This window comes from Notechis scutatus, chromosome 3 (assembly GCF_049901735.1).
Source record: "Notechis scutatus isolate UNSWTSFEM ecotype Mainland chromosome 3, rNotScu1.2, whole genome shotgun sequence".
In the NCBI taxonomy this organism is placed as follows: Eukaryota; Metazoa; Chordata; class Lepidosauria; order Squamata; family Elapidae; genus Notechis; species Notechis scutatus.
Window position 1 is genome coordinate 93,301,173 of NC_142011.1, and position 20,204 is coordinate 93,321,376.

A 20,204-nucleotide genomic window follows, 5' to 3' on the forward strand; every position below is an offset into this window, starting at 1 on the left:
TGGTAATTAAAATAGGGAAATGTCTGTGGAAGGCATAATATCCCAGTCTAGTCTTTACTAACCTGGTGCCCTTTGGTGAAGTCAGGAATGCAGATCCAAAGTTGCCAGGGAGCCCATCAAATAGAGAATTCTGATGGCTTTACTTTCAGCTCATCTAACGGGTACCAGATGGGAGAAAGCTGTTGTAGTTCCTTACCCAATAATGAAGTCTGCTCTGCATGTCTTTTCTGATGCATTTCATGATTTATCTCTTTAGGAACAATTGCCACTTATCATTACAGTTTTTAATACTACCCCAGGGAATGAATATTTTATTTCTGCAAACCATTTCCAGAAATAGATTTTTTGTTATAACTGAAAGCTGTTTATTTTTAATAATATGTATTGACTTTTAAAGCCTGATTCCTTCTGGAATCATAAAACAACAAACTAATTCCAGCATCTGACTTCATCTCTTTGTCAACTTTCTATCAGAGGTGCTGGATTGCCTGTAAGTAACTGATCATTAGAAACAGGACTGTACTAAAGTAAAAACATTGCTTTGGTTGGGCATAACGTTCCACAACTGTGGATTAGTGGGTTATTGCTGGGGGTTCCCAAGACATGGTTGGTGTATTTAGGTATTACCTTCAACTGATTTCCAGCTAGCTGTAATTAGTCAGTGTAGATTAATTTGGAAATAGAATTTCTGTTTTGACTTTTGTGTTAGACTGCTTTTTAATGTATGCTCTTCTCACATTGTCCTTCCTACAACTTCAATGTATGCCCTTCCTATTTTGTCCTTCCTACAACTTTAATATATGCCCTTCCCATATTGTCCTTCTTACAATTTTAATACGTGCATTTTATACTTAGACCTTCCTACTACGTTCTGAGCTCCACTGTGTGTCATAATATAGGAATAAGCATCCCTCACTATCCAGACTTGAGAATGATCTGGAAACATCTAAAAATGATCACATTTGTTATTCATTCTTAAAAATATTATTCCATATGTATGAAAATAAGAACAAAAGGGATTATAGCAGTCATAATATTTGCACGGTAAACCGGTCTTTATAATTAGACAAATAAAAAACTAAGAGATAAAAATTCCAAAATGAAAAAGAAGCAATTTATGAAATTAATAGTAACTTGTGTGCCAGGGGTTGGCAATCTCTGCAATTCCCAACTCTAGAATAGAATAGAATTCTCTACTTTTTGAAGCTTGGAATCTTATCTAAAAATGCCAAATTTGGGTGGTTTGATTGCCAAACATTGATAGTATAGTTTGTCATCTCATGATTGATGACAATAATTCAAAATGTAGCTACAACCCTAAATAATTGATAAATAAATAAATAATTGTTTGGATGAACCCTCCACCAGTATACTATTAAAAGGCCACATGTAGCTTTGATAGGGTGGTGTAATTCACCTTTTGGGAAATAATCATTATATGACTGGTCTTATAATTCACATTGATTATTCATTGAATTCTGGTATAAAATGAAGTCCCCCATGGAAACTACTCAATGAGCACATCTACTACTGGCTTTCAAAACCCTAAATGTGTCACTAGTCAAAGCAGGTTTTCCAATCCTGCTATATTCTTTACTTATAGATGGACTTCTCTAATCAACTAAGTTGCTTAATTATCCTTTTTTTTTTTGCCAACTCTACAATAGGCTTTTGGAGCATTGGTAATGGCCTTTCTTCCTGCCAATAAGCTTTCTGTAGCATGGAGGCAATGCATTTGGCATTGCTGAAGTGTAGAATTGATACAATTGGAACTGAAGTGCAGAACCTTATCCAAGTGCTCTTCCTCACTCTATATCTTGATGTGAACAGAAGCTTCTTTTGACACTTCCAATTGCCCTCTCTCCCTGTGTATGACAAGCAAAATGAAGTGAGCAGTTTAGAATATGAAGAGTAACAATACTATTCAGCCAAGAGAACTATTCTGCCATGTGAAAGTGTAGAATATTGGAAGACCTGCTTGATATTTACTCCTGTTAGTGAAATATCTTTCCAAGAGACCCTATCTAAGAGCAAGTATCTTCTGTGTTCTCCAGAAGGGTCACAAGCCTTCCTAACTGAGTTTTAGTTAGTAGTGTTAAGCAAATAGTCAGGAATTATTTAACAATCTACAATGTTAATTAAATCTAAAAACGTTTTAAGTCTCTAGACAATTTGCTTTATTGAGGAGTTGTCAGTGTGTTTCACTTTGTGGTCTTTAGTTTTTGTTTCATAATGTTGTTTCATGCCTTGATTTTAATTTACTTGCATATTATTCAGATTACTTTGGATATTAGCCACACTAAGACAGTAATAAACAGGTAAATAAAACAACAATTCAGCCCTATGCATGATTGCTCAGTAATAAGCCCCACTACGGTTGGTGAATTATATTCCCATGAAGTATTCTATAGACCTTTGTATTATAAAAGTTACAGCCAGAGTCCATATTGGGTGCCTCCTTTTAGTTTTGAATATCGACCATGTCCTTTGAATTTTGCGAGTGTCTGAAACCCTAACCTATATAGGTTTGCAAACTTGGAGAATCTTCCTCTGTCTCTTTGGCTTCATGAAATTCAATAGGGATTGCCATATTCATAGGCAAATATTGCCATTCTTCAAAATCTTCATGTTTATTTCATCACATCCAAAGTACTCTTAAAAGAAAAGAAAAAAACGTAAGATTTTTTTAAAACTCTTGTGAACTATCCTGAGCTGGGGGAAGAAACACTTTGGACCCTGGGATGTTTATGGACTCTAAAAATAACTTCTCAGATAGATTCTGAGCTGTTCAAAACTGAGTTTCCAAAAATGAGATTTGTTTATCTATAATGTATGTGATTTGCATTGCTGATTTGTTGCAGGAGTAACATCCTACCAGCCGCCCGTATGCGGTTTTGTGCCTGAAAAATCCTTTGGTTGACTGCAGGGAAGTCTCGAGTGTCATTCCAGCTTCAATCAGTAATACCAGCAGCACAGGTAGATGGATCTGACAGGGCTGAGAACTAACAGCGTGTCAGACGCTTTTCTTCAATGAAGGCTATAGATCAGAGCTAGGAATCTGCTGGAACCAGAGAGGGTGACAAGGGAATAACATCCCTTTCTCTTCCATCGACAGGGGTAATAACTCCTAGCTCTCTAGGGACAGATTGTAAAAGCCAATAGCTAGGAGCTATGAAGCAGTGAGGGCAGAAGAATTGAAAATTAAAGAGGGAGTGAAAATTTGGTGTAAGGCTTTTTGGAGAGGCTGGAATAAAACATCAAATGTCACTTATTTAATTGTCTTATTGTTGATATGAGGGGTGGAGGGGAAATGTGAAATTTTAATTTTTATGACTTTAAACAGCCCAGTTAAAATGATTAAATAGCACATATTATGTTTGTGCTAGGTCAGATCTCTCTCTCTCTCTCACCACACACACACACACACTGTACAGTATCTATTTTAAATTCTTTCCATTAATTGTTGAAGTAGCAGGAAATGATAGGTAACCGTTTTAGGAATTACCTCATACGTTAATTTGAAGTTCATAAAAGGTATTTTCTCTTTCTGTGCATAGATTTGAGCATCCTCGGGTATACTGTTTGCTCAGAATATATTCTATGTATATTTAAACGGTTGCCTGACTTATTTGTTAGAAAAGTTTTTACATTGGTTATGAAATTACAGTTTATTTAAGAGACAAGTCCTGAGTTTTTGAATTTGCTAGACTTGTACGCACGTTTTCAAAACTGATGGTAAAATATTTAGCATTAGATTTCTATTCTGAAGGTTAAAACGGTAAGAACTGCTACAGAGTCTCTGTGAATAAAAGACTTTAAATAAACCCTACCCTTGTCCTAGCATTGAGATCTTAACTGAGTTTTTTATTATTATTACTGTATAGCACCTGTACCATTTTAATGCAGTGATACAGGGGCTGTTACAAAACCTCTTATTCTGGATTGGCCCCCATTCCCTGCTAAACAATTAAAGGTATAGTAAATAATTACTCCTGGGTTATTTATGCCCGTGTAGTGTCCAAATGAGATCTGATATTAAAAACAACTCGTGGCTACAAAGTGCCTTTGGAGAAGTGATGTGCTCAGAGGTTATCTTTGTGATATGAGAGATGCACTCATTTCGTTTTTAAAGTGCGACTGGTGTTTAGTTAAATCTTTTACAGGCTCAGTTCACTGAAGGTGACAGAAGTACTCACTTGAGCTCCATAAGAAGGAGACGGGCAGTAAATTTCTCAGCCCCAGACAGGGGATCTTGTTATAGAAGTCAGGACGGGGGTCAGGGCAGAGCCTGTTGATGATTGAGGAAAAGAGAAGTAAATTCATTCTGCTCCAGGCACTTTGTCAAGTGCCAGTAGCTAACCATTGAGAACTAGTCACCCGTTGGAGTCTTACAGCCCTAGAGGTCAGGCGTTTGATATAAATCATAGCCCTGCATAGGCTCAGCAACCATTGCCATTCGGGATGAAAATAAAAAAGAAGAATGCTGCCTTCTGAATGGAAATGACGGTGAACATCCCACCACATGTTGCTGTTTAATGCAATATGCAGTTTGATATTGATCTCCCGAATCAAGTCATTAAAATGTGCTGGGTTTTTTTTTTGTTTTGTTTATTGGAATGAAGCAATTAAATGGTTCAGTTATGCTAGACCTTACCTTTTTCTGATGAAAACTATTGATTTCCTGCCACAGCTTTATAAGCGACAATGTTTTTGATTACTCTTGACAAACCTCCTTGGAGTGTTAATTAAAATTGTACCAGATGAGCAGGTGTGGGAGATCATTAGATTGCCCGGATCACACACCACACTTCATATTCTGCAGCCTTGCATAATGAATAGGGCACAAGAGGGGTAAAACAATATCTTAATCAGCAGAATTAGCATCTTCCTTCAACCCTCCCTGCCCCCACCAGTCCCCACAAGTAGGTGGCATTCAGTTTTTACAGCCCTGACATCTATCAGCTGCTGGAGACATTCAGTGTCACCAAATTCACTTCCTCTTGTATAATAGTAATTTGTTTCAAAGGGCAAGACGAGTCCTTTTTATTTTAAAAGCATGAACCTATTACAGCATGCTAGAAAGGGAAGAGATTGGTGGCAGACAAACTTAGCTTTAATAAAACCATTAATCAAATACTTTAATTTATGCAAAAATACAGTAAAAAAAAAAATTTTTTTTTTTTGCCAGCAGAAATATTTTGACAGGTATCTTACCAATTTCCTTTCTCTGGGTTGCTTAATTGTATGTTTTGGTACTTGTGTCACAAAAAAATTGGTCTGCCTGACTGTTTGATTCCTATCATTTAGTTTATCATCTGTAATTATGATGGTTGGCTTTTATATATATACATATATATATATTTTCCCACGTCATTGTAGTTGTGCTTTTAAAGTTGTAGCAACGTTTCGGCAGAATCTCATCTGCCATCATCAGGCTTCTGTATTGTGTATCCTCTCGGAGGAGAAGCATAAAGCCGAAGACACAAGCCTGAAGATGATGAATGAGACTTCATCGAAACGTCGCCTAGATACTTCCAATTTTACGTGGGAGAAAACCCGAATAACCAAAGATCCACATACAAATACCCGGGAAAACCTCAGAAAACAAATACATATACATATACATATACATATACATATACATATACATACACACACACACACACACACACACACACATATATATATGACTCCCCATATTTGGTTTCTTTCTACATACAGCCTGATTTTATTCCTAAATTCAGTGAAGGATTACTCTCAGCTGGCATGTGTTTATGTTTGTTTTTTGTTAAAAAATGCCTTTTTGACATTAAACGTCTAATATTTGGAATTCAGGCATTAGTAATGAAAGGCTAAACAGAGAGAGGTGTTGGCATTCAGACAAAATGAAATGGAAGAAAAAGTATAAAAAGAGAAACGAGACTGCAGAATCTCAGGTACTGGATTGAATTTGGGAGTAATTGAAACGTTAAAAACGTCTGTTTACAAAATATCTGCCTTGTAAATAAATGGAAAGCTTCAGGTTTCATTAATTTGATTGGTGAGGTTTAGTCAGCAGTAACTAAAATCCACTGTGATAGTCTTTACTTCATCCTATACAAGATTTCAATAGATAATTGGTAATTGTTTGCTTTTTAAACAAAGCCCTAATTTACACTATGAGCAGTCCAGATACTAAACAAAGAAGCATGAAATCCCACTATGGTATATTTGTCTTAGTAGGAACATTTAGAATTGATGTTGGAAATTTCACCTTAAAATGACTAAGAGAGGTGTGGGAGATACCTTTTTTTAATACAGTCACTACAAATAAATAAAGGTGATTGAATTAGCCATGGTATTTGAGTTTTGTTAAAATGCCAAGATTGTAGTTTCACAACTGCAGTGTGATATACTTTAGTTTTACATAGAACAGCATGCATTTTCTTACAATATGCACTTGTTAAGGTTTTAACTAATATACTAATTTAGCAAACCTTTGTGAGAAACTAAGCCAAAAAAGAGGTGTGTGTGTGTGGGGGGAAATAAATGTGAATATAAGATAGGGTTATGATTATAACATGGATTGTGCTGAACACCCAATGGTGGGATTCAAAAAGTTTTACCACCAGTTTGATGGGTGTGGCTTGATGGGAGTGCTTTGTGCCCATGCACACACTTTGTGTGCATGCGCGCTAAACACACACTTTGCGCAGGCGCAGAGGCATTTGCACAGGTGCAGAGGCGTTCCAACTCACCTCTTGTAAGCTTGCACTCTCCTGGTCGCTTCAGCAGCTGCCACATGCCACTCTGCTGTGCCACTGCAAAGCAGCTGCGCTTCAAAAGCAGAGGATAAAGGTGAGTATGGGAGCCCGGGCGGGCAGGTGGGCCCAATAGCAGAGCGGTGGAGAGAACCGGTTTGGTCTTCGCTGCTCATCGGCGCTACCGGCTCGGCAGAACCAGGATGAACCGGTAGAACAACACTGTATTATTAATCTGTTTTAATGCGAATATGATATTGAATTTGGACCAAGAAGACCACAGGGTTATCTTCTCTTCACCATGGTCATTGGTGGTGATAGGTAAGCTTTAGCCTACAGTAGCTCATAGAGTTGTTCAGAGAGAGAGAAAAAACTTCATTGTGATGTGTCTTGACATAGGTTTGTCTAAATAACTTTTCTACATACCATTCGAAGAAATAATGCAAAGCTATCTTTCCCCCATTTGATTAAAGACAATGATGATTAAAAAAAGACTGAAGTAGCCCCATCCATATAAAATAATTCTGGGTGCTCCATATTGTCAACTCATAAAACATTTTGTGTACACATTTTATAGTTGACAACAGGAAGAGTGTGGGGGGGGGGGAGTTTCAAAGAGCAGGCAGCAGTGTGGAATTGAAAGTACATTCCATTCATATTTTCTTCAAAGACTGATTAGATGACTGAAGCTTCTGCAACACAAAAATCTAATTGGAGAACATGATTGATGACTCTTAGTTATGGACGTTTTTCGTTGGATGATACACCCAGAGAGGTGGGGGGGAAAGCAGGATCAAGGTGACAGTGAATTGCATATCTCAGAGTTGGCTACGCCCAGGTTAATGCCGGACATAGAATGTTAACTTCAGATAAATCTTTTTTAATTGTGGGAGTGTGGCTCGAGGCTCATGGTTTAATTGGAGTAACTGCGGGAATCCAGACACATGTAGTATAGATGGCCATTGTCATGAAGTACAAATTATTGTTTTATGTTATTGGAAGAGCCTCCCCAACTTGGTCCCATTCAGCTATCTTGGGATTATGAATTGCTGAATTCCCAGCCAATGCAGATAGTCCTCGACTTAAAACAGTTCATTTAGTGACCATTTAAAGTTACAACGGCACTGAAGAAAGGGACTTGTGCCCATTTTTCACACTTAGAATTGTTGCAGCATGCCCATGGTCACGTTATCAAAATTCAAAAGGTCTGCAACTAACTCATATTTATGATGGTTGTAGTGTCCCGGGGTCCTGTGATCACCTTTTGCGACCTTCTGATAAGCCAGATTCACTTAACAACCATGATATTAACCTATAACAACAACTGCTGTGATTCACCTACCAACTATGGCAAGAAAGGTCCTAAAATGGGCCAAAATTCACTTAACAACTATCTCACTTAGCAATAAACATTTGAGGCTCAATTGTGGTCATAAGTTGAGGACTACCTATATTGCCAAAACATCCAGCTGGAAATCATGTGACTGGGAGCCTCAAGAGATCTGGGAAGGACTAGATTGCATAGTCTAACACCATGATGGCGAACCTATGGTATGTGTGCTGGAAGTGGCACACAGAGCCATTACTGTCGGCATGCGAGCCCTCACCCAAAGCAGGTCTACTGCGCATGCATGCACGCCGCCTGCTCAACAGCTGATTGTTGGGTATCTGGCATGCATGCGCGGGGTGTGGGGGTGCATGGGAGATGCACATGCATGTGCAAAGACGCATGGCATATGTGGGGGGGGTCACACACACATGCTCAGGGGCGTGCATTGCCTTCTGGGTGCTGGTGCGCAAGCGCACACATATAAGTGCGCACACAATTATCAGCACAGGAGCCCAAAAAGGTTAGCCACTACTGATCTAACATGTCTCTTTCCTATCTTCTCTCATTACAGTAACTGAACATATGCTGTAAAGGCCGAAGCCTCTCAGAAGGAGTAACTAACTCTTGCATTACCTGTTGAGCCCTAAGTGGAAACCATTTCCATCGGTTGATAGTTTCAGAGTTGCTTGAAATAACTTTGGCAGCACTGGCCTAACCTTACAAACAGTAAAAGCTATTGTGTGCTTTGCCTTTGATTCAAAATAATAACACCTCTGATTCAAAATAATAACAAAGCTGTAGGACTTTGGCAGGGGCCCATTAAGGATGCAGGCGACCCAGGAGCAGCCTGACAGAATACTTCACAAAACAGTTCTCCCCAGGGCCCTTGAAATGGGCTGTGGCGTTTTGCTTGTACTTAACCTACATCAACCGCCATCCCACAGCAGTCGGTGTTGAACTGCACACAATGGAACATCCAGATGGGCTAAACAAAGTGAACAAATGTTCAGTTCTATTAAAAGCTGTTTACATCAACTTCCAGTATTTCATGGGGTAAAGTTTATATTGTGTCACCTCTCTCAGCCCCATCCTTTCCTTGTGGATCACTTTTGTAAACTATTGTTGCTTATGTGTTAAAATAGCGGCATGAAAAAGCTTCAGCTCTACGTGCTCGGCCGCATTAAAAACATCAGGAAATGGGGCATTGTATGCTAATGGCTCACTTTTGAATATGCTCAGAGAGCTTTTTCTTCCATTTCCACTGAATTGATACTTTTGCAAACGAGTCTCCCATTTCATCCCTTTCCAAACTTGCAAGCACCAACATGGAACAGACTTCTCTTATGGTTTTATCTTAAGGCAATAAGGAATATAGGTTAAATCAGACCAAAAAACTATTCTATTGTATTTCCACGGTAGCCAATGGGAAATCTACAAGCAGGATATGAATAGATGAACACATCAGCACTTGAGATTCCTAGCAACTATTATTAAGAGGTCTCATTGGTGATAACATAGTCATTGATAGCCTTCTCCTGCATGAAATCCCCTTGTAAAGCATAAGCTAGGATTACTCAGCTGAGGTATAAGGCCAAGCAATGACAAAGACTGGGATAAAACAAAAGGAAAAATCAAAGCAATGTTAATAATGAAATTGAGAAGCTTCAAGAACATTATGAGATGTTAATTTTAAGGACATGGTTTCAAATTCCTGTTGGTGTTTCCCCATTCCACCCCTCCCCTCCAAATTATTATTTTGAAGCTGGGTTTGGAGTGAATGAGTCATCAAGGAATTGTATTATTGTCTTTTGTGGGGAACCACCAAAAGGATATGACCAGAAGGTTTCCTGGAGTGTGTTGTGTGGCTCGGCTTTTCTAGGGTTTCACTTTCCCAGGTCAGCCAATATATGCCAAGCAGAAACTATAAAGTCAAACTGAGACAATCACAGTCTTAATTCATATTCTTATCCAAGCCAGATTTGGGAGCTAGAGAATTGGACTGAAGACAGTTACTTAACGTCTATGGTGGAAAGTACATTACATTGACTATCAAGAAGCATCCCATGATGATTAATCTTTACTGGGATTCTTTAGATATAGCAATAGCATTTAGACTTATATTCCACTTCATAGTGCTTGACAGCCCTCTCTTAAGTGGTTTACAGCAGTGATCCCCAACCTTTTTTATGCTGCGGCCCGGTACCGGCATCAGCTGGGCGCCGCGGCCCGGTACCGGCATCAGCTGGGCGCCGCCATCTTTTTTTGATGAAAAAGTGCTTCCGGTGAGCTTTCTACCCGGAAAAGCTCACCGGAAGCACTTTTTCATCAAAAAAAGATGGCGGCGCCCAGCAACCAGTGGCCCGGTAGGACTTGTTCCGCGGACCGGTACCGGTCCGCGGACCAGTGGTTGGGGACCCCTGGTTTACAGAGTCTGCATATTGCCTCTAACAATCTGGGTCCTCATTTTACTGACCTTGGAAGGATGGAAGACTGAGTCACTCTTGAGCTGGTCAGGATTGAACTGCTGGCAGTCGGCAGAGTTAGCCTGCACTACTGCATTCTAACCACTGCACCACCATAACTGACCAGATGTTATTTTTATGGGGTTCAAGCCCTCTTCCAGGAATTGAACTTATATATGTTTTCACTTCTGATGATGTTACATATAAGACTCATTTAGGTCCTGGGCTTCGTAGCAAAAGCACTTAGACTTATATATGGCTTCATAGTGCTTGACAGCACTCTCTGGGTGGTTTACAATATCAGCATATTGCCCCCAACAATTAGGGTCCTCATTTTACCAACTTTGAAAGGATAGAAGGCTGAGTCAACCCTGAGCTCCATCAGGATCGAACTCCAGGCTGTTTGCTGGAATTTATCTGCAATGCTGCATTCTAACTGCAGCACCACCCACAGTTCCTAGTAGTCTCAGGAAGGCATATAGAGAAGTTCTTTCAGAATAGTGCATGCAGCCCACTTTTTCTTAAGCTCTTAGACCATGTGTATATTATGTAATGTCCCCTGTATGGAGCTTTGCATAATTTATACTCTTAGAGGAGATGGAATGTCTCTGTTTTTTGCACTGTAAAAATACCTGTGTGGTATTGTGTTGTGTTTATTTATTTTATTTAATTTATTGGCTGCCCATCTTACTTCTGGGTAACTCTGGGCAGCTTACAATCATAAAAAATAAAAGCTACAAAGATAAACGCTTAAATAAAATCCTACACACAGCCTAATTAAAGGATGGGAAGGGCAGGAGTGGGATTTTCAGTTACATTGGCCACTAGGAGGCAATATGTAGTTGTGGTTTCATCCTTATCTATATCCTTATCAGATATAGATAGGCAGATATTATTCTTTTTCTGCCTTTTTTGGCTATGAATGTGGCTCTGTGGCTTCTCTTCCTATCTGTAATCTAATCCAGCGTCTCAACCTTAGCAACTTTAAGATATATGTACTTCAATTCCCAGAATTATGCTGGCTGGGGAATTCTGGGAATTGAAGTCCACATAACTTAAAGTTCCCAAGGTTGAAAAACACTGATCTAATTGATTTCTCTGAGGAAAAGGCTGCAATTCAAGTAGCGGAATATGTGGTTTGAATGCAGAAGGATTGGGTTCATACCAGATAAAATACTCCATCTAATACCCAGGGGTCATTAATGGTTGGATGATCTGTGTTGCCTTCCAGGTACCTCTCCCAGAATTTTCACCCAATATTGCCAGTTGGTTAGGTCTTCTGAAAATTTTACACAGAAATACATGAAAGCACCAGTCCAGGAAAGGTTAATATTCACTAGATGCTTGATTTTATGTTTGCTGTTGCAGCTGTTCACTATTTATACCCATCTGTCAATTTTCTTTTATTAAACATAATCTATTCTTTAATCCCAGAAATATTTGCAGTTTAGTTGAAATCCAGAGGACATGGATCGGTTTTATTTCACAAAATACATTTAAAAAAAAAAAATCAGAATAGGAATGTAGGAAAGTGTTCAACTGGGATCAAATTAAAATGAACAGAACGGTCTTGATGCATGATAGAAGGTGGGACTTTGTTTTTTCTTCATCAGCTGAGCTCCTCTGAGTAAAGTAGGTTGGGTGTAGAGCTGCCCACTTTTCTTCCTGGGGTGTGTTTTCTATTTGGCCTGTATCTTCAAGGTGTCAGCTTATCAGATCCTGGCATAACCTCCATATATTCTTACTTGACAGAGGTCAAAGCTTGGGCCTTTCAATGAGCCCTTGGAGCCAAATTGTCAAACCAAATGCAAGCGGCTCTACTTCCTGTTTATGCTGCTGCTGAATTACATATCCGGACTTGCTTGTCTTCAGCTGCAGTTTTTCCATACTCCTTAGGAGATGCCTTTCTTCTAATGGTTTCTTATCACTTAAGTAAGTTGCTGGAAGTTTGCTGAATCCTGTTTTACTGTGCGCATTAATTATTGAATTAATTCAAACTATATTGCACTACAAAATGATAAGTCAACTACTTAGATTAGCAGAAAAGATGTTTAAAAAGATGTTATTTTTTTATTTGAAATCTATTACGTCTCAGTGATACTTCCTGATAGTAGAGTTTGGATGCAGTGAAGCTTTGGATATAAATAAAGAATATTCACAGTTTAATAAGTGGCAGGATACTTTAAAAGGTTGAATATGCAATCCTTACTGTTTCAACCTTACGTTTTGCTGGCACTGATTATTTTAATTATCTTGGTTTGGAACTGGGTGGATTCTCCAGTTAGCATATCCCATCCTATATGTTGACATCAAAGTTTTCAGCTAAGTGATAAAAGAAATTCCTACTTCCAGATAATGATAGGGGCAAACCATGTGGACTCTAGAAGAGAATATCTGAAGCTCAGGGTTCAAGTGTGAAGTCCTTGGTGCTCCATTTGGTTGTTGCCTGAAGACGTTTCAATACCCAACTAGGTTAACATCATCAGTCTGAGTAGGGTAGTTGCTTCCTGTTTATATACAATACCTTGCCCTGCCAATGGTTGTGGTGTGGTTTTTCTTTGATTATTGTTTATCTGCCTGATTGTTTGTCTCCTTAATGGTTCCTTCATTAAGGTATGTAGACTCTACTCTATAAAGAACTCATTGATTTACTCATAACTTCCAGGAGTTGAAGTTTGGTAAGAGGCCCCTACAACCTAAGGCCAGAGGACCATAGGCAGTCTTAGTTGTGTATAGCATCATTCCAAAAACTATTATTGATATACAGTTCTAAAATGACAAAAGAAATTAAATATATAGGGAATAATAATATTAAATGTATTTAATTAAATTTAATATTATATACATATGCATATACACACACACACACACACACACACACACACACACCACACATATATATATATATATATATATATATATATATATATATATATATATATATATATATATATATATAAATGAAATACCACTCATGCATCATCACAAAATCTCCAGAACCATAAAGTCTACAAATTTGAAATTTGGCACATATGTTCCTCTTGGCTTCTAGGTGCTCACTAAAAAGGGATTTTTCAAAATGATCATCAGAGCATTAGTAATTCATATATTATTATTAACACGCTTTGATGCTAAGGAGTTCTACTCCCCCTCCCCACCTGAAAAGAAATCTGTTCCAAATGCAAAACACAAGCAGAGGAGGGGAGTTTCTGTTTCAGTTTTAGTTTCACAGCAGCAATCAGCTTTAGTACAGAACAGTTGAGCTAAGACACACCCAGGCTCCTTGCTGTCTTCTTGCTCACCCAGCAAATACTGTTTCAGTTTCCATGTTTCAGTTTCCAAACAGCCCTCAACTGTCTCACACACTGACAGGACGCTAGCCAGATGAATACCGATGGATGCAGAGGCACAATTTTTTCACCTTATTTTCCTCCCTGAAAACTAAGACTAATCACATAATTTCGTAGCGAAGCACGGGTATAGACCTAGTTAAATAATATTTCCATTTCACTGAAACAAGATGAAATTTAATTCTTATCCAGGTACAATCAATTTTTGGGAGCATAATTCCTGACACATCCTTCAAATGTGTGACCCATTGTCTGAAAACCAAGTTGCATATCTCAATCCTAGAATGCACTTTGTCAAGTATCTCAGAATCCCTTTTAATTTGGGGGGTGGTGGTGGTGGAGGGAATACCATAAAGATTCTTTTGAAAATATGTAACATGGCTGCATCTTTGAGCCTAAGACTTCTTCATATACTCTGTGTGTATGTGTGTGTATAGGTAAACCCTCAACATACAACAATTCATTTGTGACTGTTTGAAGTCACAAAGGCACTGAAAAAGAAGTATTTATGACCATTTTTTATGCTTATGATTTTTGCAGCATTCGCATGGGCATGTAATCAAAATTCAGATGCTTGGCAACTGACTCATATTTATGATGGTTGCAGTGTCTGGGGTTATGTGATAACTTTTTGCAATCTTCTGACAGCCATAACCAATGGGGAGGTCAGTTTCACTTAATAACTGTTACTAACCTAACAACTGCAATGATTCATTTAACAACAGTGTCAAGACAGGTCAACTCACCTAACAACTGTTTCACTTAGCAACACGAAATTTTGGGCTCAGTTGTAAGCCTTAGTTAAGGATTACTTATAAGAAAAATACAGCAATGCTTTTGAAAATATATGTTAACTATCTTCTTGTTCAGACATAGAATACATTTTAGTACAATCATGACTTATTTTGCATTAAAAATTCACTTATCAAGGGGTAGGTGCGTTTTCTTACATAGGAAAACCATCATGTACTCTAAATTTGTCAGTTACAGGAAAAGGTAATATACAAAGAAAGTTTCTTTTTGAGAATTTGAGAACTACATAAATAGGAAAAAAAATGAGATTATTTTTAATGTTTTCTTTTTTTCTTTTACTTTCCAGCTCCCAAACAATCTAAAAACCAAGCAACAAAATCAGTATAACTTTAATTCTCATCCACCCTGGTTAAAGATGTGTTCTCATTAATAAATCAAGTAATGATACATCTTCTCATTAATCCAAAAGAAAATGAGATGATTCTAGACAGATGGGATTAATTTCTTGAAGAGATAACTATAACTTTTCTTGGACTGCTACAATTAAGGTTGAAATCTCTCTGAGATGGCATTTTGATTTATAAAAAGAGAAGATTAAAGTTTGAAGGATTTTATTAGTTGAACAGCAGTATTCCACAAATATAATTGACACCTGGTATCTGCCCAGAGACTATGTAATAAAAAGGGCAAGGTAAGGTGGGCACATAGAGATTGAAAAAAAACCCTCACACCTCTTCCTTCCTTCATAAATTGTGACCCCAGATTTCATATTTAGCTGTTTGAAAGAGTCATATGTCATGTTTGAAAGAATCTTCTACTTCAATTAAATAAAAGTTTCCAGGTGCTTCCAAACCTTGTCATTGAAATGCAGTCCCAATAAAGCAGAACGGAGAAACCGTAACTGTTGGCATTAAAAATCATGACAAATTTACTATGAGAATTAGAAACACCAGAAAATATGTCATGGTATTGAAAGATAACATAATAACAAGACCCTGTGTCAGCATATACCATTCTTGGTCAAGAGAAAGGGGGTGCCCCAGTGGCAGGCAGAAAGGAGGGGGGGATGCCATAGGTTATTATTTGATTTTTTTTTCTTCTCTACCACAGCTCCAATCATCCATGGACAGAGACATCATTTATATGTTCGTATTTCTGCAAACTTCTTCAATTGTCATATTTGAAAAACCAAATGTACAAATACAGATTAGGTGAGACTTGGCTCAATAGCAGTAACTGCAGGCGGGACCTTGCAGTCCCAAGTAGACAATCACTTACATATGAGCCAGCAGTATGCTGCAGCTGCCAAAAAAGCCCATGCGACCCTAGGCTGCATTAACAGAGCAATAGAATCAAGAACATGTGAAGGTCTTCTTGCTAAGACCACACTTGGAATCCTGCATCCAGTTTTGGTCACCACAATATAAAAAAGATGTTGAGACTCTGGAAAGAGTGCAGAGAAGAGCAACAAAAATGATTAGGGGCTAGAGGGTAAAACATATGAAGAACAGTTACAGGAATGGGGTATATCTAGTCCAGGGGTCTCAAACACAATTTACCTGGGGGCCGCTGGAGGCAGAGTCTGGGTGAGGCTGGGCCCCATAATATTATACTTTATCTTTATATTATACACTAATATTATACTTTCATATCACGGTGGGGGCCACAGGATATCGTCCTGCGGGCCGCAATTGGCCCACGGGCCGCGAGAATGAGACCTCTGATCTAGTCTGATAAAAAGAAGGATTTGGGGCGACACTACAGCCGTGTTCCAATATTTGAGGGCTGCCACAAAGAAGAGAAGGTCAAGTTGTTTTCCAAAGCACCAGAAGGAAGAACAAGAAGCCATGAATGGAAAGTAATCAAAGAGAGAAGCAATCTAGAACTACGGAGTAATTTCCTGACAGTGAGAGCGATCTATCAGTGGAACAGCTTGCCTTCAAAAGTTTTTTAAGAAGAGACTGGGCGGCCATTTGTCTGAAATGTTATAGAGTCTCTTATTGAGCAGTGTGTTGGAGTAGGAGATCTCCAAGATCCCTTCCAACTCTGATGTGCTATAGTCTCTAAATGAAGACAGCAACTGCTGGACTCAACTTTTCAAAGCTGTTCAGAATGCAGGCACATTGTGTTATATATTCTATTGAATATTCATCAGAAGTGGTATTCAGCAGGTTCTGAGCAGTTCTGGAGAACCAGTAGCAGAAATTTTGAGTAGTTTGGAGAACTGGCCAATACCACCTCTGACTTGGCCTCGTCCCCATCTATTCTCTGCCTCCCGAGTCTCAGCTGGCTCTTCTTTTGTTGGCCTGCACAGGAGAACGGAGCTGGAAAGCAGGTTAGTGGGGTGGGGAGGGAATGGGATTTTGCAGTAACCTTCCCCCAGGAGTGGGGAGGGAATGGGGATTTTGCAGTATGGAGTGGCGTGGGAATGGAGATTTTACAGTATCCTTCCCCTGACACGCCCACCAAGCCATGCCCACCAAGCCACACCCACCAAGCCACACCCACAGAACCAGTAGTAAAAAAATTTTGAACCCCATCTCTGGTATTCATATGTTTAATCCCCACTACTTTAAATAAGTCAGATTAATTGAACCCATCAACACTAGCAAGGATATGATATGTTCTAGACAGCTTGTAAAAAATATATGAAATAATGGCTTCATAGATTGTCTATGGAGATTCTCAGTCATCAAGGCCATGATTATCCCAAAGGTGCTTTTTCAAAAGGCATCTGAACTTTCTTTGTTTTTTCCGTGAAGATGTTTCACTTTTCATTCAAGAAGCTTCTTCAATGAGAAGTGAAAAGTCTTCAGGGAAAAACAAAGAAAGTCCAGTTGCCTTTTTGAAAAAGCATCATTGGGGCTTCATTGGCTATATTATTATGACGTATGAATCTGCTTGCATCTTTAATTTTTTTTTCCTGAAAATAGTGTGTTTTAAAAAACAACACTTTTTTTTAGGTTATTGTTTTAAAGTCTAGAGTAGATTTCTTACATCTAATGCCTTGCAGATATACTGGGAGTTCAAGGCCCAAAATTCGCAGCCAGCATGGGCAACCAATGTGTTGGGTGGGAATTCTGGATGATTATATGTAACTTGTTGGGAGAATTCCAGTTCGGGAAGGCTGGGCTGGATATTCTCTTAATAATGAGTGCTGATCACAAGTACCCCTTTGATCTTCTGGCCATTTGTCACAATGCTTCTATTTATTTTATAATAAAAACACGTAAGGTCTTTTTAAAAGCGGCTGGAATGAAAACAAGCACATCTACCAAGTTTGGCAGGCAGATGAACAATTTGTTATGAGTTTCAAAGCTTTCTTCTTTCAACAATGGTAGAACAGAAAAGGATGCTGGGACAAATCTGATTTCCATTTTTATCGTTGAATGAACAAGTTGATGGACAATGTCAGGAAAATTCAGGGGTGTGTGCTGCCGAATCTCTGGTCACAAATGGAGTGGGGATAAGAATATATTTTATTTGGTGGTCCAGAAAAATGAAGTCTTCCTGTTTATTTCCCTTTCCTGCTAGTAGTTTGGAACCAGGTTAGATGAGAGAAACAAGAAACATTAATACTGCCAAGTAATAAAAGCTGAACCCATTCTCTGTCTGGTACTTCTCAAGAGTATCCCACCAAATATCCCTCTTGCCAGAGGTGGTGTTCCGCAGGTTCTGACCAGTTCTGGAGAACTGGTAGTGGAAATTTTGAGTAGTTCGGAATGCCACCTCTGACTGGCCCCGCCCCCATCTATTCTCTGCCTCCCAAGTCCCAGCTGATCAGCTGGGTCTTCTTTTGTTGCCCTGCACAGGAGAAAGGAGTTGGAAAGCAGGTTAGTGGGGTGGGGAAGGAATGGGATTTTGCAGTAACCTCCCCCCAGGAGTTCGGAGGGAATGGAGATTTTGCAGTATCCTTCCCCTGCATGCCCACCAAGCCACACCCACCAAGCCACACCATGCCCACCAAGTCACATCCACAGAACTGGTAGTACATTTTTTTGAATCCCACCACTGCCTCTTGCAGGTTGAAGCTGCAACCCTTGTGGCAACCTACTGTTGTTCCTATATGTGACTAGGGATAAACCTTGTATTATTTCAAGGTTCCTCTCCACAATGTCTTACTTCTTTCATCATAGCCCTAGTGTTAAATTTTACTTTTAGACTGGCTTCAATTCCAATCTCGGAGACCTTTTAAAATCCTCTATCACTATCATTAATGATTGTTGATTCATTATGGTCAGAGGTTTTAAAGGGTTGTGGGATGGGGGTTTGATCAAAAATATAGTCATTGATAACATTAAGATAATATACAACATAGTGTAATGCTTTAAATTCTTATGTTTTCAACTGATTTTATTTTTTAAATTTGACCATAAAATCCATTCATGTTTCTTGCATTTTCAATGGCTTGTGATTGATATAAATGCATTTTTCCATTTAAAAAAAATATTTGACTAAAATCCATTTCTTAAGAAATGCTGTGCATTTATATATTTCAATATGTAGAGTGCTTTCTAAATGTACATTAGTTCAACAACCAGGTTGTTTTGTAAGGGAACAAGAAATATGCTTACTCATTCACGAACTTCTTTTTACAATAAAGTTCTTGCATTCGGTAAGTATTCCAAATAGCTAGAAAATCATCCAGAGTGAATAATTTTAAAATGCTGTCCTATACTCATGTATTTGGCCATAAAGCCAATGGGGGTGTATTGTTACAAGAATGATTTGTTCTAAGCGTTTGGTTTATTCTTTACCCCAGCCTTTCCTGCTGATTATTTGATTTGATTTCCCTAAAAATTTAAATTCATAAAAATAACAAAATATATACTCACAGGCAGCCCCTTTATAATTGGAAATGTTCCTCCTCTCAGACTTTGAGATAAATAGTTTTCTCCATTTACCACTGGCACATGTGTGAGGAACACCCCATAACGTGATTGAACTCCATTGATTTTTCATAAAAGTTTAATAAGATGATACAGGTCAAAAGCTTTGCAAAATTTGCAATAAATTCTGGTGGCTATTTGAACCCGACTTCTCTGGGAAAGCTGATATAGTGGTTGTAGTAGTAGCACTAGTGCTCTGAAATGTCTGATCCTTGCTTTAAAAAGTCCATTACACTGACATGGTTTCTCATCAAATACAATTTTTCTGTATTGAGATTTCATCCACTGGATAATAGATTCTTTTATCCAATCATCTATATTAAAAAGGCATCTTCCTCAGAGTGCTGCCCTAAGACATCATGCCAAAACAAGATGGCCCCAGTGGTATTTTTGTTTATAATGTTTATTTGTTCTTTATTAAAGTTATACCTTCTCCTTCCTCTAGGAGCTAAAATAATGAGGAGGCTTTCTTCTTTTTGTGTTCAGAACAATTTATTTATTTTATTTATTCATTTGATTTGTCAATTGCTTACAAGATACAGGTATAAGAATAAACATAGTTTTGAATACATGAGATGCATACTTATAAGAAAAATAAAAAGAAACAATAGGACAGGGACGGTAGGCACGATTGGTGCGCTTATGCATGATCACCCAGTACAGCTAAGGAATAGCAACTA